The 26,117-nt window shown below is 43.1% G+C and overlaps 1 long non-coding RNA gene across 1 annotated transcript in view; it reads left to right on the forward strand.

Moving 5' to 3' along the window:
• LOC131280466 (uncharacterized) overlaps positions 1-21,470 on the forward strand; it is a 30,237-nt gene extending 8,767 nt beyond the window's left edge. The window contains exons 2-3 of the long non-coding RNA XR_009188073.1: positions 18,382-18,498; positions 20,233-21,470. This is a non-coding gene — a long non-coding RNA (uncharacterized lncRNA). The remainder of the gene's footprint in view (positions 1-18,381; positions 18,499-20,232) is intronic.
• Positions 21,471-26,117: the final 4,647 nt, after the last annotated feature.

The following is a 26,117-nucleotide window of genomic DNA, read 5'->3' on the forward strand; positions in this document are numbered from 1 at the left end:
ACTTAGACTCTATACTCAAACTTGAATAGGGCAAATTCTGGCAAAACTTTTAGATCAACCTAGATCTTGGGGAAAGAGCATTTAAGGAGTTACAAATCCACAAGATATTCATTTTCCAAAAAGACTTTGACTTCTTGGCTTATTAAGTATTCTAGAAACTGAATAGAAACTGTGACTCATATTTCCTTATTGTATGTCATGTTATATCTCCTTGTTGTGTCATCTTGCTGCGTCATGTCACTGTGCCAGCCTGTCTCACCATCTTGCTGACTTCCTCATCTTCTTTAGGAGGCACCAGGAACCAAATCCAAGACCTCTCATGTGTTAGGCTAGCACTCAACTGCCTGTGCCACATCTGCTTACTGTTGTTCTATAGTTTTAATTATGAGGCCTATTTTCCCATTTGTCCAAGGCTGACAATGCCCCTTAGGGATAGAAAAATTTGTACATATGAAATATATAAAGTTACATATGTAAAATATATCAATATTGAGGTCAGTCTTTTGTACAACCATAATTAATGAACTTTTACCAGTCACTGGGTTAACTTATACAGTGAGGAGATGCTCAACTCTAGCTTGACTTTCTATATACCTCCAAGATGATTTCGAAAATATGAGATCTTTTGCTGAGTTTGGGAAACACAAATGGTCAGATGTTGCTAATTTGATTCTTACTCACCCATGTTAGAGGTTATGTGAAAAAAGATCATGCCAAAGGCTCCAGGATTCTTTGTGGTAAGGGAGCAGACAAATTGAGCTTTCCACCCCCAAATCAGTCAGGCTACTTTATGCTTACCACGGTGATAACAGACATTAAGGATGAATCCTGCTGCATGAAGGAAGAGATTTGGTCCAGTGACTTGTGTCATCCCCTATGATAGAAAGAAAGAAGTGGTTAAAAGAGGTAACAATGACAACTATGAGATGGCAGCTACAGCATGGTCCTGCAACAAGGGATGTGACAACAAGTGGCTAAGAAGTTGCAAGCAGGGTTGGTGTGGACAAACTGCTGACTCATCAGAGGGCTGACTTCCTTTTGGGGTGGGGCAGAACTCTGGGATAGGAAGAGAAGGAGCCAAGGATTCCTACGACTTCTTCATGGAAATGAAAACCATCACTATTAAAGCTTGATCTTTCTCAGTAGCAATGCTGTGTCTGAGGGTGCCTTGTGGCAGAGAATTTGTCATCCAGGGGTGGTGACCCAAATATTGGCCTAAGCCCAGCCATGTCTTTTCTCAGTAGATGGTTATCTCCAGCTCATCCTAGTAATTAGTATTTTTTACCACCATTAATGATATATGTCTATATTCACTGTGGATCCAAGAAGGGAGGCCATCTGAGTGGGAAGGCACAGAAAGGAAGACAAACCATCTTCTGGTCCCTCCCAAGTGATGTTTTCATAGTACTTTCCCTATCATTTTGATTGAATTCTTTTGAATTCTCATGGAATCAGATTTTTTCATTTTCAAGTATATGATAAAAAAAAAATCTAAAGCCAAGGGAAACCAATCATTGTAATTTTCTACCTTTGGGGAGATGGATGAGATGGTCTCCCCATTCTAACATGGCTAATAGAAAACTGACTGCTCTGCATTACATAAGAGGACAGAGGGTGTCTGTGGTAAACATAACATGCAATCTGTTAGAAAAGGTATATCTAGTAAGCGCAGGGAAATACATCCATTCAAGGTCAAAGAGAAATGAAGGGAGCTAATTTTTAAGAAGAAAATGGTAGAGTTTGATTCTTCTCTAGTATTAATTCTAATCACTACAAATTCTTAGCATATGTACCTATTGAGGATGCAGCTTCCTAATCCTAAAAGCAGAAATAAATGTCAAACAATTCTAGTGACCACTATGTGTACATCTTTCCTGCACTTACTAAGTCATAAGGCTCTTTCTATTGCTCTATTCCTTGATGTCTCAAGTCATCAGTGGAGTGAACTAAGGGGGTAAGTATCATACTCAAGGACACCCTGATAGTACACAGCAGAGATAAGGTAACACCCAGGTTTTTCCAAGCTCATGACCTGTAAAGACTGTACCCTATCAAGGATTGTGCTCTAGAAGCGCTGTCTTACTTTCCTTGCAGCCCTAATTAGATACCCCAAAAGTGGGGCTTAAAACAGAAAATTATTGTCTCAGTTGTACAGGCCAGATGTTTACTCTCAAGGTAGCAGGAGAGTCATGCTTCCCCTGATACCTGTTAAGGAGAATCCCTCCATGGCCCTTCCAGCATCTGGTGGTTGTTGGTCATCTTTGATGGCCCATGCCTTGTAGCTGCATCACTCCCACCTGCCTTGGTTATCACTTGGACTTTACTTCTCCCCTGTTTCAGTCTGTGTGTCTGAGTCAAATTTGCTCTCTAGGAGGACACCAGTCATATTGTACTAAGGGCCCACCATACTACAATACGGCCTCATATTAGCTAATTTCATCTTCAAAGACCACCTTTCCTAGTAGTGTCACATTTAATGGACCCAGGGTGCGGACATGAACATGTGTTTTTGGGGGACACAATCCAACCCACATTAAGCTCTGAGTTCTTGTTCCTGAAACATATCATGTCCTGTGACACACATGTACCTCCTGTACCCTCCATTGCCTGGCCTGCCTCCAGCCTTTCAAGATGGTATGAAATGATCTCTTAGCATGTCATACTATCTAGTGAACTGCAGATGTGAAGTCAAGGTCATGTCCTACTCTGCTTGAAGTTCCAAATCACGGCGTAATGCCCATTCACAGAAAGTACTCAAAATGATACTGGGAACGGATCAAGGTCTTCCTGGGCTTTGGGGGTTATTTTGCCCATGGTGTGTGTGTTATTGTGTGTGAGAGATAACAGAATATTTTTGATCATTTGGCTTGGCATTTCTGTTGTATTGTTCACAAAGGCTCATAAACCCCTATAAAGTCAGCTGATAGCATCAGGTCATACCTGGATCCTGGCTCAGTCCTAAACCACACACTTATTTCCATACCTGCCCTCTTTCCCTGCTGAGTCCACTTTACCTGGATCAATTTAGTTCAGTATCAATTCTGAGCATCAACTGCAACAATTTAAGAAGCTCCAGGCTCTAGGAATCTGCAACTTCACTCTTGCAACAGATGGGTCTAGCACATCCTTGCTCTAGGGTCCTAAGCTATATCTTGATTCCAAATTCTGGATTTTGAATTTCTCCGAGGCCCTCAGGTATCAACTCCCACCTCAACTGCCTTCTACCTATGCCAATATTCTCTAGGTCTTGGAGCCAGGTTTGTGCTGTTTCCTTCTTTTCCTGGCTCTAGACACTGCCTTGAGGAAGGAACTTCTCTTGCCACAGATGCTCTGGGTGCCATTGTTGGCTTCTGTGCCTCCTTGGTGCTATAGAAGCTCTGCCTGAACTCACAGGATTGTCTCCACAGAGTGTACCTGACCATATTATGCTCTCCCAGCCTTTGTATATTCAAGTTGTCAGTCACTGCATCTGTGGGCTGCCTTGTATTAACAATCTAGTAAGACCTCGGCTCAATTTTTTCAAGCTAATCCACGTAGGTGTGTGTTGATCCAAGACCTTATTCCTCCCAGGCAATTCTGCTCTGTTAAGGGTGCAGCTCCACCTGTGCCTGCAATACCCAGAATTGTACCAAAGTGGGGTACACGTGGCTGTGTGATATATTGGTCCCTGCAAGACTGTGCTCAGAACTGACAATAAAGAAAATCAGGAGCAGGACATTTTCCAAAGATTTAGGTGATATTTGTAAAGATTTATTTCTAAGCTAGATGACAAGTGCTTAGTTGGTTATGATATTATTTCATATTTTCAATATTTGTGTACTAAAAAGGGAAAGTGGATGTATTAGTCAGCCAAAGGGGTGCTGTTGCAAAATGCCAGAAATTGGTTGGTTTTTCTAAAGGGTATTTATTTGGGGTAGGAGCTTATAGATACCAGGCTGTAAAACACAATTTATTTCCCTCACCAAAATCTATTTGTAGCAAGATGGCTTACGACGTCTGCAACGGTTCAGGCTTCCCAGGTCCCTACATTCCTGGAGCTTGTTTTACTCTGTCTTCAAGATTCTTTCCTTCCTGGGGCTGGCTTCTCTTTCCTCTGTGGGCTTACTTCTGGGGCTCCAGGTTAAGGCTTCAGCATCAAACTGCAACATGAGAAACGCTTGCATCAAAAGCTCCAACTCTGTCCTTTGCTATGCCTTATACCTTATATCTGTGAGTCTCTACCCACCAAAGGGCGGGGACTCCATGCCCTAATGGTAACTCAATCATGGCCAGGTACAGATCAGATTACAAACATACTCCAATATTTCTTTTTGTAATTTATCAATTATATCAAACTGTGACAGTAGATAATGTGGAATGTGAACCAGTAACCAATGAGAGGAGGTGAGAGTGGGCCTGTTTTCCTGGCAGAACTCCAGGAAATTTTCAAGTTCTGGCATCTGAAGGAGGACAGCAGCTTCATGGGGCAGCACAAGGATAATCAAGGAGCAGAGTCTCACACTTGGATGTGCTTCTTCATCATCATGGACACTCCTTGAGCCACAATCCCCATTCACTAGGTCTGGGGTGGGGCCTTGTGTTCTGCACATTGAGGACCAGAGAATTATAAGACACTTTGTAAAAACTCCTACTCAGTTGCCTCTTCTGCCAGTCCCAGGCCTCAGTGAAGGCAGCTATATCAAGTTCCCCCTAGAGAGAAAGGGTGTATTCATAAAACCAAGTAGAAGATTTTCCTGGGGAAACACCTGAGTGTCATGGGCTCAAAGTTTGAAATAGCTCTGCAATTTCACATGCAATTTAGACAGGAGGAAGGGAAAGGAAGCTCCCCAAGTATCAAAACACAATGAAGAGCTTCTCAATTGAGGGGAAAGTCCTCCCTACTTTACTACATATGAGAGTCCAAGCTGAAAGGACCATCTACTTCAAAGTGAGGACTGTCTCTGATGCCCTACATGGGTGCAAAGAATATGATGGTAGGCCCCCTTTCAGCAGTGGGATGTTTCGGTAAATGGTTCTTCTGCCCTGCGAAGAATAATTTTGCCAATTTCCTTTACTAGTCAGACAATAAATGTTTTTTCTCCAATTTTATATATTTTTTTAAAAGATTTTTTTTAAAAATTTATTTATTTAATTCCCCCCACCTCCCCACCCCTTCCTCGGTTGTCTGTTCTCTGCGTCTGTTTGCTGCATCTTGTTTCTTTCTCCTCTTCTGTTGTTGTCAGCAGCACGGAAGTGTGGGCGGTGCCATTCTTGGGCAGGCTGCACTTTCTTTTGCACTGGGCGGCTCTCCTTACTGGTGCACTCCTTGAGCGTGGGGCTCCCCTACGCGGGGGACGGCACTCCTTGCGCGCGTCAGCACTGTGCATGGGCCAGCTCCACATGGGTCAAGGAGGCCCGGGGTTTGAAGCGCGGACCTCCCATGTGGTAGACGGACGCCCTAACCACTGGGCCAAGTCCGTTTCCCTTAAAAGATATTTTGATTACATAAATGTTACAGAGAATATATAGTGGATTCCCTTATGTCCCACTCACCATACCTCACACATTTTCCCACATTAGCAACCTGTTTCATCAGTGTAGTACATTCATTGCAATTGATAAACACCTTTGGAAAAGCACTGCCACTAAGCATGGATTATAGTTTACACTTTAGTTTACACTCTTACCCATTCTATTTGGTAGGTTATAGTCATATATATAAAGGCTTGTATTTGTCACTGTAATGTCATTTGGGGAGATTTTCAACTTCTAAATATGCCCCCCATCACAAATGTTTTTCCCTCTCATTAATCCCAGCACAATGGGTCAATACCTCCATAAAAATGGTATTTTTTCCATTGCTACAATCATAATTGTATAGTAGAATTATAGTAAATTTATTTCAGTCCATAAATCATTTCCCAACCAAGGACTCAGGGATGGTAATGCCCACTCCACCATTAATTGAGGGAGGGCTTCCATCCCATACATCTGATGGATGGGGCCGTCTTGCTTGCAATTGTAGGCACTCTCAGTTCCCTGGTGAGTTGTTTGTCCATCATCTTCTCCCCATTAGTTGTCCTGGGTGAGTCCACTGAACTGGAGATTGGATGTTACAACTCCATTGAGATTCAGGGCTCAGCCAGCACATGGACACCCCAAAGAGCTAAATCTACTGGATGCACACCTACCAACTCTAAATACTAATTATAGGTTCAAATAGAAGGACAGAAGAGTCATGCATAGGGACACCACTGTCATACTGGGGAACATAAATACCAGATTAGGACCCACTGGCAAGGAACCAAATTTCTGAGCTATCTGCCCTAACTGTAGTGTCTGGATGTCTCCATATCCCAGGAGAGCTTCGCTATTTGGAGTCTTTGGCAGTCAAAGAGATCATGTTGAGATGTGCAGTAGCCCTAACTCTGAGATGGCCTCCTGAAACACTTTGAAGTCTCTTACCATAAAACCTCATTTGTCTTTAGCATTTCCCCCTTTTGGTAAAGGTCTTCTCCTCTCCCCCCCACCCCGCCCCAGTTGCATTGCTTGTTGGTACATGGTAGCAGTCCATTAGTGTCAAGGAAGTTCATTCCCAGGAGTCACGTCCCACGCTGGGGCAAATTCATTGCTTATATTTGCTGAGTTAGGCTTAGAGAGAGGCCACATTTGAGCAACAAGGAGGCTCCCAGTAGGTAACTCTTAGGCATCCTATGTCACTAGGCTAACTTTCCATTTCAAGAGCAAAGGCTTATAAGGATAGTCACCAATACCAAGGGTCCTTCAATAGACCATTCTCCTTCACAAGTCACAGTCCCTGAACTTGGGGCATTCTTGTTTTTCCATTAGAGAATGAGACAGATCTGCCCTAGATGGGAATTTTATATTCTTTTGGTTATTGTGTGAATCTCCACCCGTCCTAACAATGCCCCATGATCATTTGAACACATTTATATGCCTTGTATATATAACCAGGTATACTTCTCCCAGGTATCCCCTCTCACTGTCATCCCACACAAATGATCCTCCCTTGCCACAGTTGTTAACCTTCTGAGATCAAAAACCTCTTCAAAAAGGAAGTCAATAAATTAGACACATACAATTAATAAGAAACTGAAATAACAATGATAGCTTTATACATAAGACATATGCAGAAAAAATTGATAAAAAGTGAAAACAAAGTAATATTTTTTAAAAATTGGGATATTAAAAATAATGTAAAAATATTTAAAGAGAAAGAAAAAATCTTTTTTGACATTTTGCCTTTTATCACTCTAAAACTGTTGTCCTATATATACAGTGACATTTTCTTCCATTTATTCCCCCAGTGTTTTACTTTTTTTTTTTTTCATTTTTTCTTCAAAGAATTTCCAAGTCACAAGAGTCATGTACAGAACACACGGTATTCCCATACACCCAACATCCTCCCCCTGTTTCCCTTTGCCCCGTCAATAAAATTTTATGTATGGATGGTATATTTGATGCAATTGATGTACAAATAGTGTGACTTAGCTACTAACCATCATCAATGGTTCACATTATGGTTTTCATTTTGGACCATATACTTTTTAGAAAGTCTGATAAAATTTAATATGGCCTGTATTCATCATTGCAAGATCATGCAGAATATTTCCATCACCCGCAAAATATTCCCTTTTAAATTCCTCCCTCCTCCTCCCCTTTGTGGCATCTGAGACCACCAGATGTCACTCTTTGAAGGACAAGATTCATCATAACTTACATCTTCACTGATGGCTTGACACACTAGTCTATCCTCTTCTCTTAGGCACTGCCGATGTTCTCAAGTGACTCCAGTCCCTCTGTTTAAGAACATAGAGGGCCTTCCTAGGATGGGATTCCAAAACCTTCCCACTCATTATGTGGGTCTTTACTCACTGATGCAACTGATCACTCACATGCTCCCTAGAAGCCTGTGCCAGGTGCACCCTGGCCCCATTTCCCCTGACTCAATACCCTAAGCCCGTAATCCTTCCCTGTCATATTGCCAAATGAGCATTCCAAATACTGTAATTTCAACCACGTACCTGCCATTCCCCAGTGTTCAGCTGGCTCCTCCCCAACCCTCCCCTCAGTTCCATGGACCATCCAACCCAACCTTCCCATCCTACCCCCCCGTCTAACCTGCACCACCCAACCCAATATTATCACTATACCCCTATCACGTCCCTTCACTGCACAACTGCACACTTCCAACTTGTCATAGATTTCGCCCAAATGGGCATTGAATCATAACCTTTTCCTCCATATATACTTCCTGTAAAAGTATCTTCCAGACTCTAGCATTGTGAATCTGCTCAGTTTGCTTAATTTATATCAATGATGTCACGTAATATTTGTCCTTCAATGCCTGACTTGCTGCACTCAACATGAGGTCCACAAGGTTCATCCATGTTATCCCATGTGTTACTACTGTATGCCTTCTTACAACTGAGTAATATTCCATTGTATGTATATAACACATTATTTTTATCCATTCATCAGTTTGTGAGCATTTGGGTTGATTCCAACTTCTGGCAGTATTGAATAATGCCGGTATGAACATTGGTGTGTATATATCTGTTCGTGTCCTTGCTTTCAACTTTTCTGGGTATAAACCTATCAGTGGAATTGATGGATCATATGACAGGTCTATAATTAGTTTTTCAAGAAATTGCCAAACTGACCTTCACATTGGCTATACCATTCTACATCCGCACCAGCAGTGTTTGAGTATTCCCATTTATCTGCATCCTCTCCAACACTTTTAGTCCTCTGATTTTTAAATAGCCACCAATTTAATGGGTGTAAGATGGTATCATTTCCTAATAGCTAGTGATGTTGAACATCTTCTCCTGTGCTTCTTGGCCATTTGCATTTCTTTGGAGAAGTGTCTGTTCACATTTCTTGCCTATTTTTTAATGGGTTGTTTGTCTTTTTATATTCAAGATATAAGATTTCTTTATAAATGTTGGATATTGGCTTCCTATCAGATATATGGTTACCAAATATTTTCTCCAGTAGAGTAGGCTGCTTTTTCATTTTCTTGACAATCTCCTTTGAGATGCAAAAGTTTTTAATTTTGAGGAGTTCCCATTTACCTATTTTTTCTTTTGCTGTTCCTGCTTTGGATGTGAAGTTCATGATATCATTTCCTATTACAATGTCCCGTAGATATTTCCCTACATTATCTTCCAAGATCTTTATGGTCTAGGCTCTTATTTTAGATCTTTGATGCATGCATCTTGAGTTAATTTTTGTATAAGGTGTGAGATGGTGTTCTTCTCTCATTCTTTTGGATATAGAATATCCAGTTCTCCAAGCAGCTTTTTTGGAAGAGCCCATTTTTTCCCTGGTGAGTGGACTTGGTGGCCTTGTGGATATCAGATGACTGTATATGCAAGCATCTGTATCAGAACTCTAGATCCAGTTCCATTGGTCCGTATATCTATCCTCGTGCCAATTCCATGCAGTTTCACCCTACGAACATGTAGCTTCGTAGGATGTTTTAAAGTCAGGGAGTGTGTTTCCTCTGATTTCATTTTTCCCTTTCAATGTCTTTGGCTATTTGGGGCTTCTTGCCCTTCCAAATAAATTTTATAGTTGGTTTTTGCAATTCAGTAAAATATGCTGTTTTGATTTTTATTGGTGCTTTAATTCTGTAGGTCAGTTTGGGTAGGAGAGACATCTTAATGATGTTTAGTCTTCCTATCAATGAACTGGGAATATTCTTCCATTTATTAAAGTCTTCTTTGATTTCCTTTAACAGTATTGTGTAGTTTTCTGCATATAAATAATTTACATCTTTAGTTAAATTTATTCCTAGATATTTGATTTTTTTTACTTGCTATTGTAAATTTTTTTCCCCTGATTCCCCCTCAGATAGTTCATTATTGGTGTACAGAAATGCTACTGATTTTTGCACATTGATCTTCAAACCTGGAATTTCACTGAACTCAATTATAAGTTTAGAAGTTTTATTGTAGATTTCTCAATATTGTAGATTTTTCTATGTATATATTTTGCCATCTGCAAATACTGAAGTTTTTACTTCTTCCTTTCCAATTTGGATGAATTTTTTATCTTTTTCTTGTGTAAGTGCTCAAGCAAGCACTTTTTAAAAAAAAGATTTATTTATTTATTTCTCTCCCCTTCTCCCCGCCGCCCCAGTTGTCTGTTCTCTGTGTCTATTTGCTGTGTGCTCTTTGTCCACTCCTGTTGTTGTCAGCGGCATGGGAATCTGTATTTCTTTTTGTTGCGTCATCTTGTTGTGTCAACTCTTGGTGTGTGCAGCACCATTCTTAGGCAGGCTGAACTTTCTTTTGTGCTGGGCAGCTCTCCTTACGGGGCGCACTCCTTGTGCGTGGGGCTCCCCTGCGTGGGGACACCCCTGCGTGGCACGGCACTCCTTGCATGCATCAGCACTGCGCATGGGCCAGCTCCACATGGGTCAAGGAGGCCCGGGGTTTGAACCGCAGGCCTTCCATATGGTAGACGGACGCCCTAACTACTGGGCCAAGTCCACTTCCTGAGCAAGCACTTTTACTGCAATATTATATAAGAGCTGTGATTCTGGGCATCCTTGACTATTTCTCCTCTTTCTTAGAGGGAAGGCTTTTCATATTTCACCATGGTATATGATGTTTGCTGTGAGCTTTTCATTAACACCCTTTATAATGTTGTGAAAATTTCCATCTATCCATATCTTTGGTAGTGTTTTTATCCTTAAAGGGTGTTGTATTTTATTGAAATATTTTTCTGCATCTATAGAGAATATTATGTGGTTTATTTCTTTCATTCTGTTTATGTGCTTTATGATATTGATTGGTTTTCTTACATTGAACCATTTTTGCATAGTAGGAATAAAATCACTTGGTCATGGTGTGTAATTTATTTGATGTGTTCGTGAATATGATTCGCAAGAATTTGATGAGGATTTTAGATCTAGGTTCATTTGGGAGATTCATCTCTGGTTTTCCTTTCTGAAAGTATCTTTGTTTGGCTTTGGTATTAGGGTGAGGTTGGAGTCATAGAATGAGTTGGGCAATGTTCCTTCCACTTCTATTTTTGGAAGAGTTTGAGTAGGATGGGAGTTAGTTCTTTCCAGAATGTTTGGGAGAATTCGCCTGAGATGCCATCTTGTCCTGTGCTCTTCTTAGTAGGGAAGTTTTGATGACCGATTCTATCTCACTACTGGTAATTGGTCTGTTAAGCTCTTCAATTTTTTCTTTCATCAATGTAGGCTTCTTGTGAGTGGTGATTTCCCCTGCCTCATTTCTTATTTTGTGTATTTGCATCTTCTCTCTTTTTCTCCTTGTTTCCTATGAGGGGATTGTCAATTTTATTGATCTTCTCAAAGAACCAGCCATTGGTATTGTTTATTTTTTCTGTGCTTTCTTATTTTCCATTTCATTAATTCTGCTCTAATCTTTGTATATTCTGCTGTGTTTGGGTTGTGTTCTGTACATGTCTATAAAGTGCAGCTCCTCTGAAGAAACAAAGTCTTCGTTTCTTTATTGATTCTCTGTAAAGATGTTCTGTCTAATGGTGATAATGCTCTATTAATGTCCCCCAGTATAATTCCAGAGGCATCTATTTCTCCACTCAGTTTTTCCAGGGTTTGCCTCATGTATTTTGAGGCACCCTGGTTAGGTGCATAAATGTTTACCACTGTTCTTTCTCTTTGGAAGATTACCCCTTTTACTAATACATAGTGTCTCTTTTTGTCACCTACAATAGATTTACATTTAAAGTCTAACTTCTCCAAATATAGTAAAGCTACTCCCATTGTTTTTGGTTATTGTGTGCTTGTAAAGTTTTTTCCAACCATTCACTTTCAGCCTTCTTGAATCCCTGGGAAAGGTAGGTTTCTGGTAGACAGCATATGGTGGGTCGTAATTTCTTCTCCATTCTACAAGTAAGTGTCTCTTGACTGATGAGTTTAGGTCATTACTAATCAATGTTAATGTTGTCATGGAATCACTAAGATTAGCCATATTTTCTTTGGGTATATGTATGGCAGCTGGCATGAGGATATCTCCCTTCCCTATCCCTGTCACTTTAGGGTCCCTTCTGACACCCATGAGGTGCTTGGTTGGCTAAAATTACTGCAGAGACCACTCTCCACCCTCTCAGATCCCTCCTCCTCTCAGGGATGTCACTGCCACTCTCCTTTTGGAAGAGGGCTATTATACTACAAAGGCCAAGAGGAAGCCATGAGAACAGGCACTACCTACCAAAAGAGTAAACCAAATTTAATTCCACAGCTTGGAAAGATGCAGTGATTAATCCTACCAAGAGGACATGATAAATGCAGGGATGATGATTCCTGCCACAGCCCATTTCACCTCTCATTGACCTGCTCAGAAGATAGATGGTCCTTGAAGGATGAGAATGGATTCTCATAAACCTAAGTAGGGGTTCTCTTCATTTGCTACTTCTGTTCCAGATTAGTCTTGAGCAAATCAGTACCTTCCCTTGTATGCAGCTATTGATCTGGCTTGAACATGTTTCTTGAAATTTTTTAAGAAGTACCAAAAGAAATAGTTGTTTTTTTCCTGACAAGGCCAGCAAAATATCTTCACGGTCTCTTCTCAGGGGTATAACAAAATTCCCCCCTTTGTTATAAAATAGTCTTCAGGGCATACACTTGATTACCTTTCCTTTCCACAAGACATCATACTGGGCCATTCTATTGATGGCATTATGGTGAGTGCATGTAGTGAGCATGAAGTAGCTAAAACTTACTGTGTGCCAGAGTGGGGGAGATAAGCCCAACAAAAATTCAGGGTTCTTCCACCTTAGTTAAATTTAGAGGCATCCAGTATTGTGGGTCATGCCCAGATATTCCTTCAATGGCAAGGATAAAAGGCAGCATCTAATATATTGTAAAACTGTAAAACATGCACAACACTTTGTTGGACTGTTTTATTTTAGAGGAAACCTACTCCTCATTTGTGTGTCAAATACAGAATGACTAAAACACTTCAGGTTTTGTGTGTGGAGGGGCGTATGGGGAGGCTCTCCAACAGGTCCAGGCTGCTGTGCACCCTGCTCTGCCACCTCAGCTATATTATCTGGTAGGTCATTTGGTACTTTAAGGTTTGGTGGCAAATAGAGATGAAGTTTGGTGCATTTCTTGGGCCCTTCTAAGAGACTGATATCACAGACCCTTCAGGTGTGGTACAAAGTCCGGCCATCTTCTCTCAATAGCTCTTCTAGTTTTGAGAACAACTTTGACCTTCTTCTGGGTCTCATTACAGTCCAAACCCTTAATGAAGGGCCATGACATGTGAGTTTTCCTCCATGACACGTTTTCTAAATCAGGTCGAATCTATGGTGCTATTTCTGACAAAGTCAGGATTGACAGATTCAGAAAGTTAGGGGTGATAATCTGTGACCACTCATTATTACTCCTGGTGAACTAGTAGAAAGATTTCTGCTACGTGTCCCTGCATCCTTCATCTCTGCTGGTCTAGAGGTCTTAGTTCCAAAGTAGGCATGTGCTTCAACTAGGACACACAATGATTCCATTGAACTGGAGGTTAAGACTTCCACAGGCCACTTGGGGCTCCTCATGATTCTGAAGCGATAAGCAAAAAGGGACTTGGTATCCTGGCTGGGGTGATTGATCCTGACTATCAAGATGAAATAAGATTGCAGTTCCACAGTGCAGGCAAAGGAGAGTTTGCCTGGGATACCAGACATCCTCTAGGGCTCCTCTTAGTACTATGATGCTCAATGAATAAAGTCAAGGAAATACAGCAATAACTCAATCAATGCTCAGTGACTCAGGATCTTAAAGAATGAAAGCTTGAGTCTTCCCGGCAGGCAAGGAGATATGACAAGCTAAGGAGTTTGCTGAGCATAAAGGGAACATGAAATAGGTAGTGGGAAATAGGTGGTGACAAATACAACCCAGAATCCCATAACCAGTTATAATAACCAGGACATTAATGTTTATGAGTATTTCTTCTTCGTTTTTACTTCTTAGGTATGTGTACACAAAGCAAACAACTTTTATTTCTTCCCTAACATGTGGTCTTATGGTAAGACATAACTTGTGTCAGTTTCATGTTACAGTATCCAAGTTACAGACTATCAAGTATAAGAGGGAAAATTACCTAATGAATTCCAAACATTCAGGAAAGATTTAGAGAATTCCTGGTTGTACACATTACAGTTTAATATTGTTATTAAGAGAATAAGTCCATTATCATTTTTTCATTTAGAGATAAGTTTTGTTTAAGCTGATGTCTGTGGCTGCCTTGTTGACAAAGGATGGTGTGTAATGGTCAGGGTCATGTGTCTCCTTGGCCATGTAATGGTGCTCAGTTGCTGCTTAAGGAAGCCCTGGCCATTGTTGATGTGAGGACATTCCTTGGACATCAGTCATCAGTAAGTTCAATGCATCTCTGGACAACTGCATCTACCAACAGCTGAGGAGATTGCATCCTTTTCCAATGAAAGACATCTCTTCCAATCAGGTGAAGGCTACCGAAGGAGAAGTGATAATTTCAGGAGGCAGAAGAGAATTTTTCCAATTTACTTCCACCAGCCAGCCTCTCCCAGAGAATTCACTGAAATTCTTCATGTAGTGCCCCCAAGGTATCTGTCCTATAGAATATGGACCTGTGCATCCCCACACTGGAAGAGACAAATTATAAAATCCCAAAATATTCAGAGATATCTCCTATCAGTTATGTTTTCCTAGAGTGTCTTGAGTAATATAGAGTCTTTCAGTTTTCCAGATTAGGGAGATGTAGTGTTGGGTTCTTGCTCAATATGTAATCTTAGACTCCACAGATACTTTTAAGTTTGGTGTTATTTTCTCCAAAATATATACCACATTTTGGAAACTGCAGTCTAATGAAGAAAACCCACTATTTGCAAGACCTGGTATAGGATAGAATTTCCTCAATCAATAGTTGCTTCCACGGGATCATTCGGAGCAAGCCATCTGAACTATTTACACAGGGATATTGTACTGATAGCATCACAGCCATTGAATCCATGCAAGCAGAGTCAACAGCATGTCAAAGGAGTGTCCAGATCTGAAGAGCCCTTGATAATTGTACCATCAGGAGAGCACAAGTGCCATTTAAAAGAGAAGTTTCTGTATACACCAATACCTGGAAGAGTGGAACACTCAGCTAAGACATTATGCAATAAATTAATGTTCTGGAAGAATTGGAAATGCTTCGACCTTGGACTTGTTTAGTGAGGTGTAGTTTGTGGGTCTAGGTCCCCAGCTGGAAAGCACCTCTATCTGTTGTCTGCATTCTCCTGGTGATGAATACTATCACATTCTTGATACTTTTTGTTGTGTCACTGTCTTAATTGTGGAGTTATAGTCACTTACCCCGCAGATGATTCCTCTGTGACTGAAAATCAAAAGGGATGGACAGCCTGGAATGGGAAGATGGACATGATGGCTACAAGATCTCGTCCTCCCTGCTGAGCTCTACAGTGAATCTGAACTAAAGACTGATGACGTTTGGGCTAGATCAACAGCAGTTCAAGCTCTCTAGTGAGAATATGACCTAAGTGGACATTGATAAATTCAGCGAATGCTACCAAAAGATCCTGTAAGAATAAATGGAATGTATGGGAGTCGTTTGTCCAATAGGAGTCTCACCAAACCCAAAGTCACTGATACCTAAAAATATATATATATATTTTAACAATATCCATTTAATATTCACTTTAAGTTTCCACATTAATTCTCTATAACCTCTTCTTTTTTTTTTTTTTTTTGCATAAGAACCTTTGTATATGCAGTTTGGAAGCTACCTTAATTCATGAGTATTACCTGCTTAAATAAAGTCAGGGAAATAGTACTTTGTCTAGTATTTTATTTTCATGCTTTGCTGTCACCTTATGCAGGATGGGTACAGAGGAAATGATGGATGAGAGAGCACTTACAAACTGTAAAGCACTCGAACTGTATCCACATTTGTATTTCTCTTAGCATTAGTCCACCTATTGTACAGATCTATTGTTTTGTTGAACATTAGAAACATATATTTCATGGATAACATGTTTGCTTCCAAGTCAAATCTTTAGTGTATCACCCTAGATCAAACCAATGATAGCTGTTACTCTTCTATCCTATCATCACCAGCATCCATTTATCATTGCTTTCAGCACACCACAAAAGAGATTCTGTACCTAACTAGCAATAATTCTCCATTACAATCCCATTCCCGACATTGGTAATGTGTAGTCTCTTTGCTGCATCTTTAAATTGGCTTAATCTAGTTGTTTCCTATGTGAAATCATGGTATATTTAGCTTTATTTTTGTCTTATTTCTCCCAAATTCATTCATGTTGTAGACTGTATCACAACTTTATCTTTTCTCTTCCTGAATAATATTCCATTTCACATTTAAACATCAATTGTTCATTAAACACATCACTTACTGACATGTTTTACAATATTTATTTCACACCCATTAACCCATTTCATCTGCTTGATGGTCACTTATTTTCTTCCACCTCAGGTTACTGAGAAGGATGCTGTCTGAGCAGTGGTATATAAATAACTGCTTGAAGCCCAGCTTTCAATGTTGGGGGGGTGGGATGAATATTTGAATGTGTAAGTGCTCATTCATATGGTAATTTTTTCTCTTTATTTTTATAATGTTACATTAAAAAAATATGAGGTCCCCATATACCCCCCACCTCCCTCACCCCACTATATGGTAATTCTATTCTTGTCTTTCTGGGGGAACAGCCAGACTATTTTCAAGGGACTGAATATCTCTACCAGTGAAGTGTAAGTGTTCCAGTTTCTCTGCATCTCCTCCAGCACCCGTTATTTTCTGCAGTTAAAACAACAACAACAAATGGCCTGGTATAATAGTTACAATGGCATGGCACCTTACTGTGGTATTGAGTGGCAATTCCCTAATGCCTAATATAGTTGATCACCTTCCTATGTGCGTCTTTGAAAATCTTCATTGGAGAAATACTCATCAAGTTATTTGCCCGTGTTTTAATTGGTTTTTCAGCTTTTTGTTGTACAGATGCAAGAGTTCTTAGGTATTCTGGACATTTTACCCTTATCAGATTTATTTTCTCAATTTCTGTATGTTGTGTTTTCCCTTTCCTGAATATGTCCTTTGAAGTAGAAAAGTTTTGTTTCATTTTTCTAATTCTCTTGACATCTCTTTCATCTATTACACTTTTTGGTTTTCATGCTTTTTCTTGTTAATCTCGGAAATCACTGCCAAATCCAAGGCCATGAAATATTTCCCCTCTATTTCCTTCTATGGTGTTCAGGTTTTAGCTCTAAAGTTAAGGTCTTTGAACCAGTTTGAGTCATTTTTGTTTGTGGAGTAGGTAGAGGTCCAACATTAATCCTTTGCGTGTGAACATTTGGTTTTCTCTGCACTATTTCCTAAATGGAGTTTCTTTTCCCATTGTATATAATTGGAACCCTTGTCCAAAATCAGGCAAGCCTGGGTGTGTGAGCTTATTCCTGGACACTCAGATCTTTTCCATTGGTGTCCTACATAATCTCTATGCCGTTACAACATTCTTTTCATGTTTGTGGATTATTGTATGTTTTTAAATTAGGAAGTTTCAGATCTCCATTGTGTTCTTCTGCTTCAAATTCGTAGTGAGTATTTAGGCCTATTTTTTTTTTAACCTATGCATACGAATTTAACAAGTTTTCTGATTCCTGAAATAATGCTGCCAAATATTGACAGGTTCTGCATTGAATCCATAGGTCTTTTAGGTAGTATTGACACCTTATCAATATTAGCTCTTCCTATCGTTGAACACAGGATTTCTTTTCAATCATTAAAGACTTGATAAATTTCTTTCGACCTGCCTGAGCAGCCCTGACCCTGCATATCAAAGGAGGGTAATGGCTCCTTGATTGAGCCCGACTGTGGGCCAGGATAAGGCTGAGCAGCTGCTCAGGCCAGGGCCAAGGAGGAAGGGCAAAGACAGCAGCAGCTCAGTGGTTCCGGAGGTCAAAGGGGGGAAGAAATGAGTGTGATTTTCCAGCAGGCAGGGTTTCCTTTTTGGCATAAAGATATGTTCTCAACTTTTTTTTTGCACAACTTTCAATGTAACTAAGACACTCTTCAGCACATTACAAAGGAGTAATTATAACAAAAATTTAATATATATATTTTAACACTAGAAAATAAACGTATCTATATAAAAAATAAAAAACAACAAAAAAAGTGAGGAACAGGTATGTAAAGGCAATCTCTGGGGAAGGGAAGGTGTTCTCCTTTCCCTCGTCATTCCCAGGCTGGAGAAGCGCAGCTTCAGCATCATGTGGTGCGTGGGGAAGAGCGAGCTTGTCAGCTGACCTTTCTGTGGGTGTTGTCATTGGGGTCAGGGCTGGCCTGGGGCCCAGCCTCATATCTGGCCCTTTTATCTCAGCTTCGTCCAGGGCAGAGGATGAATGTGCCGGAGGTAGAGTGGTCAAGGCCGCGGATGCTGGACCTGACACTGGAGCTGGAAAAGAAGCAGAATTCAGCATCACAGCCTCCTTGCAAGGTATCTTTTTAATGAAAGAAACTATCCCCAAGCCTTTCAGAGGCAGAGTCCTCAAAACATCAACCTCAAATTGTTGTATAAGTTGAGAGAGGTTCAATTATTTGCGTATAGAAAGGCCAGGACTCAGGAATGATGTTGAGAAGGAAAAATGGTTTATTGATGGCCGGCGGGACTCGGGAGCTTTCTCTTTCAAAACCAGGCTTCCAACAAGATTTTCAAGTTCCTTTTATACAGGGTGGGGAGTTAAATGGGGCCTTTAACAAAGAAAACTACTTTCTTTGTTAAGTCTTTGCCTGAGTACCAGATAGGTTTTGAATGAACATATCTCCCACATTTCAGGTGAGCTTGAATTAGCATCTTGCCCACATTCCGTCTGGATGCAACTTTGAATACACATTTAGTCTTACATCCTTTCTGAACATTCAAAGCCCATATCACTTAACTGGATTTCTAGAGACTAGGCACACTTGGTTACAGAATTAGATGATTTTGAATTTATGCACAGGCTATATTTCCCATTTGAGGCCAAAGTTCCCTTAAGTTTCGGCATCACCACCATCAGAGTTTCCCTGGACTGATGGGTAAGTATATAGAGTTTGCATTGCTAAATGGCCGCCCAGGGCTGGAGTCCTTGCCATGGTCACCAAGGGAGGACTGCAGCCTCTTACCGTCCCACACCCACAAGTCAGGACAGACAGCTTAGGTTATCTCTGAAGAGACAAAGAGCCTCCCACACATAACCCACATCAAAATAGCTTTTCTTTAGAGGACTGCTAGATGACTCTGCTGAGGTTTTCTAGCTCCTAGGTATTGTGGGAAACCGGCTTACTTGTTCCTGACTGTAAATGTTACTCCTGATCTGCTGTACATGTTGCAGTTCTTAGATGTTGCAGTTCTAATAGCAAACAGCTGCTTCCTAGTTTCCAGTAAATACGAGGTGGAACTAGGGTTAAGGCTCTCAGGTCCAGAAGCTGTGAGTCCCTTGGTTACTCTGTGTCTTATTTCTGTCCCTTTATTTCGTAAATTTCTGTGTTACCTTCCCTTCAAGCCAACCTATTGTGAGCTGATTATAGCAGCTAGACCCTGAGAACCCTGAGGCCTCCGGCCTGGGTTCTCCTCCCAGGTCCTCCAATCACCTCACATGCAATGAAACCCAGCTCCCCTCACCCTCTGGTACAAGCCCTGTTGAATTCAGGGTCTCAAGCTCACCGCAGATACAATGTGCCTGGCAGTGCAGTACGGAGTACATGATCTTACTTTTCATGGACACCAGCAAGATCCTATGGCTGGCAGAGCCCAGGGGATGAAAAATGGCTCTGCTGAGACGGTGGTCCAGCCAGGTTGCCAGGATGTAACATGTGACCCTGGTGGGAGGAGGGTGGGCAGATCAGAGGCCGGGCCCTCTTCCACCGTCTCCTCCACTTTTAACATTGTGTGTGCATGTTGGATTCTCCTCTACCTGCCCGTGCCCATCTCTGTGTCCGTAGCCCAAGCCACAGTGCTCCATGGTACTGCTGGCTGTGGCTGACTTGTAACTGAGCAGGGGACTGGTTCAGGAGGCTAAACATAGGGGGATCTTCTGAAATCATTTGAACAAGATCTACCAGTTCAGATAGCTTTAACATATATCTGCTGTCTCCAGAACTGTTATTCAAAGGAATTGGGTTTCAGATGGGCAGCAAGGGTCTGTGTCTGCTCTGCTTTCATCAACAGTAGGCACTCCCTAAATTACAGGTGTCACAAGACCTGCTGCCCACGTTTTCTGAGGACTAGAAGTATTCCACAGTCTGAAGCTCCAGCAAAAGGATTCCATCTACTCTGTGTGCCCATGAGGGCCTCATCCCTATGACACGCTGCTCATGGAGGCATGATGAGCCCGGCCAATGCTTGCCTGCTGCTGGGTATCTTTGACTGAGCCTCTCCTCAACTTGTGGAGCATGCTGCTCACCACATCTCCAACTCTGGGTGGGACCACGTATCCTGGGTTAGAGTCGGGATCATGGGAAGTTTTACGACAATTGGGTGATGTTGGGATCACAGTACTTCAGATGTGGGGTCCACAGTGGTCTGACCTGCCTATCCCAGACATGAACCACACCTCACAGTTACCATTCCATCGAAAAAAGGGAAATACTCCTTCCTGTCCAAAAATCTACTCACATTTTCAAGTCTGTCAAAGGGGATTCCAGCTCTGTAGATGGCTGTCCCTCCAATGAGGATTCTGGGCCAGCAGTTAGAGCTGCTAACGGAGCAGGCACTGGTCTTGATGCTGGAGTTGGAAAGGAGTACTATCACCCAACATGACAGCCTTCCCAGGTGACTTCACAAAAGCAGAAAATATCCCCAACTTTTGGATGCAAACGTACAAAACCATGCCACCCGCCCAGGAAGCCTTCCACGTCAGAGGTCCACCAGATGACTCATCTTCAGGTCCTCTTGCTCCTGGACTAGCCCCTGCCCTAGGTGTTCCTGCCTGGGGGTGGGCCCAAGAACTCTGGGCTTCACTCAGACTCATAGTCATCATCCACCCTCAGTCTTCCTTACCTGTGGCTCAGTCACACTTGAATACATGGTCACAAGCTGAACATGGCAAATGTGGGCTTGGTACTGCAAATGTGACCCCATGATGTTCATTTGCACTGTGCACAGCAGGGCCTTGAGGCCGGTAGAGCCCAGGATATGGGAGATGCCTGCTGCAGGGTATCAAGCCAGGCTCCCCAGAAGCATGACATGACACTGCAGAGATAATGGTGGGCAGCGGATCAGAAGTTTGGCTTTTGAACACTGTCCCCTCCAACATATCCCAACCTGTATGGGTGGACAGCTCCTGTGACTACCCCTGTCCATCCTCTTGTCCACCCCCCACAACCCATCCCCTCCCTTATTTTCCTTTTCATGGTTGTACATTAACAGAGAGGGGACTTTTGAAGAGATCAAACCACTGGGGGTGTCGAACCCATTCATCTTCCCAAGCACCTTCTGCGCAGGTAGCCCAGGCACATATCTCTCTCTCCCTGCACGCACTTCAGGAATCGGGACTCCGGGTGGTTAGAGATGGGCTGTATCTCCTCTGCTCACTGTGCTGACCACTCGAGAGCAGGATCTCCCTTAACACCTGGTGCTTGGTGGACCTCGTATTCTCCTTCCCAGGGCCCTCACTGCACCTCCACCTGAGGCTCATGTGTCAGTGCTTGCCTTGTTCTCTGTGTGCCTGGGAGGGTGTCATCCCCCTGACACTGTCCTACTGGAGGCATGGTAGAGCCTAGTCACCCCTTGCCTGCCGCTGAGCAACCTTGACTGAGCAACCAGCTGGATAGGGTTACAGGCTGCTCACCCCATATCCTGGGAACAGGTATCCTGGTTTAGAGTCAGGAATGGGGTAAGTCGAACCTACAATGGGGTGATGTTAGGATGGTGGGGAACATTAGATAGCGGGGGCCTAGTAGACTGGACCTGCCTCCCTCAGCCACTACCCACACCCACAGTTTTCTTCCAATTCAGAGTAAGGAATTTTGTTCTTAACCTCGTGTCCACTCACCTATTCAGTTGTGTCAGGCATCTTCGATCCACTTCAGTAATGGTCAAGTCTCTTGGGTACCTAAAGGGAGCGTTGAGGGTGCCACCTACTCTGGACCCTTCGTGCACATGGAATCTAGGGTCACTTACTGATTCCTGACTGGAATGGAAATCCACTAGCCAGAGATTTTCCGTCTTTATTCCTACACCTAGGTTAAATGTAGAAATATACCTGCCCAGAGAGATACACTGTACATATTTATTGTTTGGAGCCACCAGCCCTTTCCTATAAATGACTGTTATTATCCAGCAGGCAGGGTTTCCTTTGTGGCCTAAAGATTTGTTCCCAACAACAGTGACTGATGTTTGCACAACTCTTAATGTAGCTAAGACATGCTTAAGCACATTACAAAGGAGTAATGATAACTAAAATTTAACATATATATTTTAACACTAGGAAACAAATACTTCTATACAAAAAATAAAGCACAACCCAAAATAGTGAAAAACAAATACATAAAGGCAATCCTGGGGAAGGGAAAGTATTCTCCTTTCCTTTGTCATTCACAAGCTGGAGAAGAGGAGCTTCAGCCTCATGTGGTGCCTGGAAAAGAGCGAGCTTGTCAGCTGACCTTTCTGTGCATGTTGTTGTTGGAGTCAGGGTTGGCGTGAGGCCCAGTCGCACGTCTGGCCCTTTTGTCTCTGCTTCATCCAGCCCAGAAGATGAAGGTGCAGGAGGCAGAATGGCCAAGGCTGCTGGTGCTGGTCCTGATGCTGGAGCTGGAAAGGAAGAAGAATTTAGCATCACGGCCCCTTTGCAAGGTTTCTTTTTAATGGCAGAAACTATCCTCAAGCCTTTCAGAGGAAAGGCCCCAAAACTCCAACCTCAATTAGGTAGCTTTTCCTTAAGAAGACCATAGAGGACTCTTTTGAGGTTATTCTAGCTCCTAGCCCCAGAGAAGTCCTGAGGCCTCCTGCCTGGGTTCTCCCCCCAGGTCCTCCAATCACCCTCACATGCAATGAAACCCAGCTCCCCTCACCCTCTGGTACAAGCCCTGTTGAATTCAGGGTCTCAAGCTCACCACAGCTATGATGTGCCCAGCAGTGCAGTACGGAGTACATGATTTACTGTTCACGGACACGGACACCAGCAAGATCCTGTGGCTGGCAGAGCCCAGGGGATAAAAACTGGCTCTGCTGAGATGGTGGTTCAGCCAGGTTGCCAGGATATAACATGTGACCCTGGTGGGAGAAGGGTGGGCAGATCAGAGGCCGGGCCCTCTTCCACCGTCTCCTCCACTTTTAACATTGTGTGTGCATGTCGGATGGTCCTCTACCTGCCCCTGCCCATCTCTGGGTCTGTAGCCCAAGCCACAATGCTCCATGGTACTGCTGGCTGTGGCTGACTTGTAACTGAGCAGGGGACTGGTTCAGGAGGCTAAACATAGGGGGATCGTCTGAAATCTTCTAAACACGTTCTACTACTTCAGATATCTTTGACATATATCTGCTGTCTCCAGAACTGTTATACAAAGGAATTGGGTTTCCGATGGGCAGCAAGGGTCTGTGTCTGCTCTGCTTTTATCAACAGTAGGCACTCCCTAAATTACAGGTGTCACAAGACCTGCTGCCCATGTTTTCTGAGGGCTAGATGTGTTCTACAGTCTGAAGCTCAAGCAAAATGATTACATCTACTCTTGTGTGCCCATGAGGGCCTCATCCCTATGACACGCTGCTCATGGAGGCATGGTGCGGCCCGGGCAATGCTTGCCTGCTGCTGGGCATCCTTGACTGAGTAGCCAATCAACTTGTGGAGCATGCTGCTCACATCTCCAACTCTAGTTGGGACCATGTATCCTGGGTTAGAGTCAGGATCATGGGAAGTTTAACGACAATGGGGTGATGTTGGGATCATAGTACTTCAGATGTGGATCCACAGTGGTCTGACCTGCCTATCCCAAACATGAACCACACCTCACAGTTACCATTCCACGGAAAAAAGGGAAATACTCCTTCCTGTCCAAGAATCTACTCACAATTTCAAGTCTGTCAAAGGGGACTCCAGCTCTGTAGATGGCTGTCCCTCCGATGAGGATTCTGGGGCAGCAGTTAGAGCTGCTAACGGAGCAGGCACAGGTCTTAATGCTGGGTTGGAAAAGGAGTTCTATCACCCAACATGACAACCTTCCCAGATGACTTCACAAAAGCAGAAAATATCCCCAACTTTTGGATGCAAACGTACAAAACCATGCCACCCGCCCAGGAAGCCTTCCATGTCAGAGGTCCACCAGATGACTCATCTTCAGGTCCTCTTGCTCCTGGACTAGCCCCTGCCTTAGGTGTTCCTGCCTGGGGGTGGGCCCAAGAACTCTGGGCTTCACTCAGACTCATAGTCATCATCCACCCTCAGTCTTCCTTACCTGTGGCTCAGTCACACTTGAATACATGGTCACAAGCTGAACATGGCAAATGTGGGCTTGGTACTGCAAATGTGACCCCATGATGTTCATTTGCACTGTGCACAGCAGGGCCTTGAGGCCGGTAGAGCCCAGGATATGGGAGATGCCTGCTGCAGGGTATTCAAGCCAGGCTCCCCGGGAGCATGACATGGCACTGCAGAGATAATGGTGGGCAGCGGATCAGAAGTTTGGCTTTTGAACACTGTCCCCTCCAACATATCCCAACCTGTATGAGTGGACAGCTCCTGTGACTGCCCCTGTCCATCCTCTTGTCCACCCCCCACAACCCATCCCCTCCCTTATTTTCCTTTTCATGGTTGTACATTAACAGAGAGGGGACTTTTGAAGAGATCAAACCACTGGGGGTGTCTAACCCATTCATCTTCCCAAGCACCTTCTGCTTCAGGTAGCCCAGGCACATATCTCTCTCTCCCTGCACGCACTTCAGGAATCGGGACTCCGGGTGGTTAGAGATGGGCTGTATCTCCTCTGCTCACTGTGCTGACCACTCGAGAGCAGGATCTCCCTTAACAACTCGTGCTTGGTGGACCTCCTATTCTCCTTCCCAGGGCCCTCACCGCACCTCCACCTGAGGCTCATGTGTCAGAGCCTTGTTCTCTGTGTGCCTGGGAGGGTGTCATCCCCCTGACACTGTCCTACTGGAGGCATGGTAGAGCCTAGTCACCCCTTGCCTGCCGCTGAGCAACCTTGACTGAGCAACCAGCTGGATAGGGTTACAGGCTGCTCACCCCATATCCTTTTCTGGGAACAGGTATCCTGGTTTAGAGTCAAGAATGGGGTAAGTCAGACCTACAATGGGTGATGTTGGGATGGTGGGGAACATTAGATATGGGGGCCTAGTAGACTGGACCTGCCTCCCTTAGCCACTAACACACCCACATTTTTCTTTTAATCAAGAGTAAGGACTTTTTGTTCTTAAGCTCATGTCCACTCACATATTCACTTGTGTCAGGCATCTTCTATCCACTTTGGTAATGGTGAAGTCTCTTGGGCACCTACAGGGAGCATTGAGGGTGCCACAGATCACCTACCCTGGACCCTTCCTGCTCATGAGATCTAGGTTCACCTACTGATTCCTGACTGGAATGGAATCCAATACTAGAGATTTTCCTTCTTTACTACTACCCCTAGGCTAAATATAGAAATACACCTGCCTAGAGAGACACACTGCATATATTTGTTTGAGACCCACCAGCCCTTTCCTACAAGTCAGAGTGGGCATGGGTCACTCCTCTCCGCTGCAACTCTCTTCTAACTAGCCTTCATACTGGAAATTGAATGAAGTCTCCAACATTTTGACATTAAGGGAATAGGAGGGTTCATGGCCAAGGGGATTTGTGGGCTTAGTCATGTTTCTCCAAAGGGAGAAAGCAAGAAGAAGACTGAAATCCTGCAGTCCAAGAAGCAGCCTGTCACACTGGCTAGCACTGTGTCACGCCTCTCATGGTGTGTCCTGTTTTTTCCACACAATAACCCTGTTAACTGTGCCTTCTCAAGCCCTAAACTTCCGTGGAGCCACTTGAGCTACAGGGAGGTGAAGTGGTATCTCAAGACACATTTTGAAATCTCGCAGAGCAGGGCCTGGTGGGTGGCAGGGCTCTCACCTGGTGACCAGCTGCTCCT

This window comes from Dasypus novemcinctus, chromosome 11, assembly GCF_030445035.2.
Source record: "Dasypus novemcinctus isolate mDasNov1 chromosome 11, mDasNov1.1.hap2, whole genome shotgun sequence".
In the NCBI taxonomy this organism is placed as follows: domain Eukaryota; kingdom Metazoa; phylum Chordata; class Mammalia; order Cingulata; family Dasypodidae; genus Dasypus; species Dasypus novemcinctus.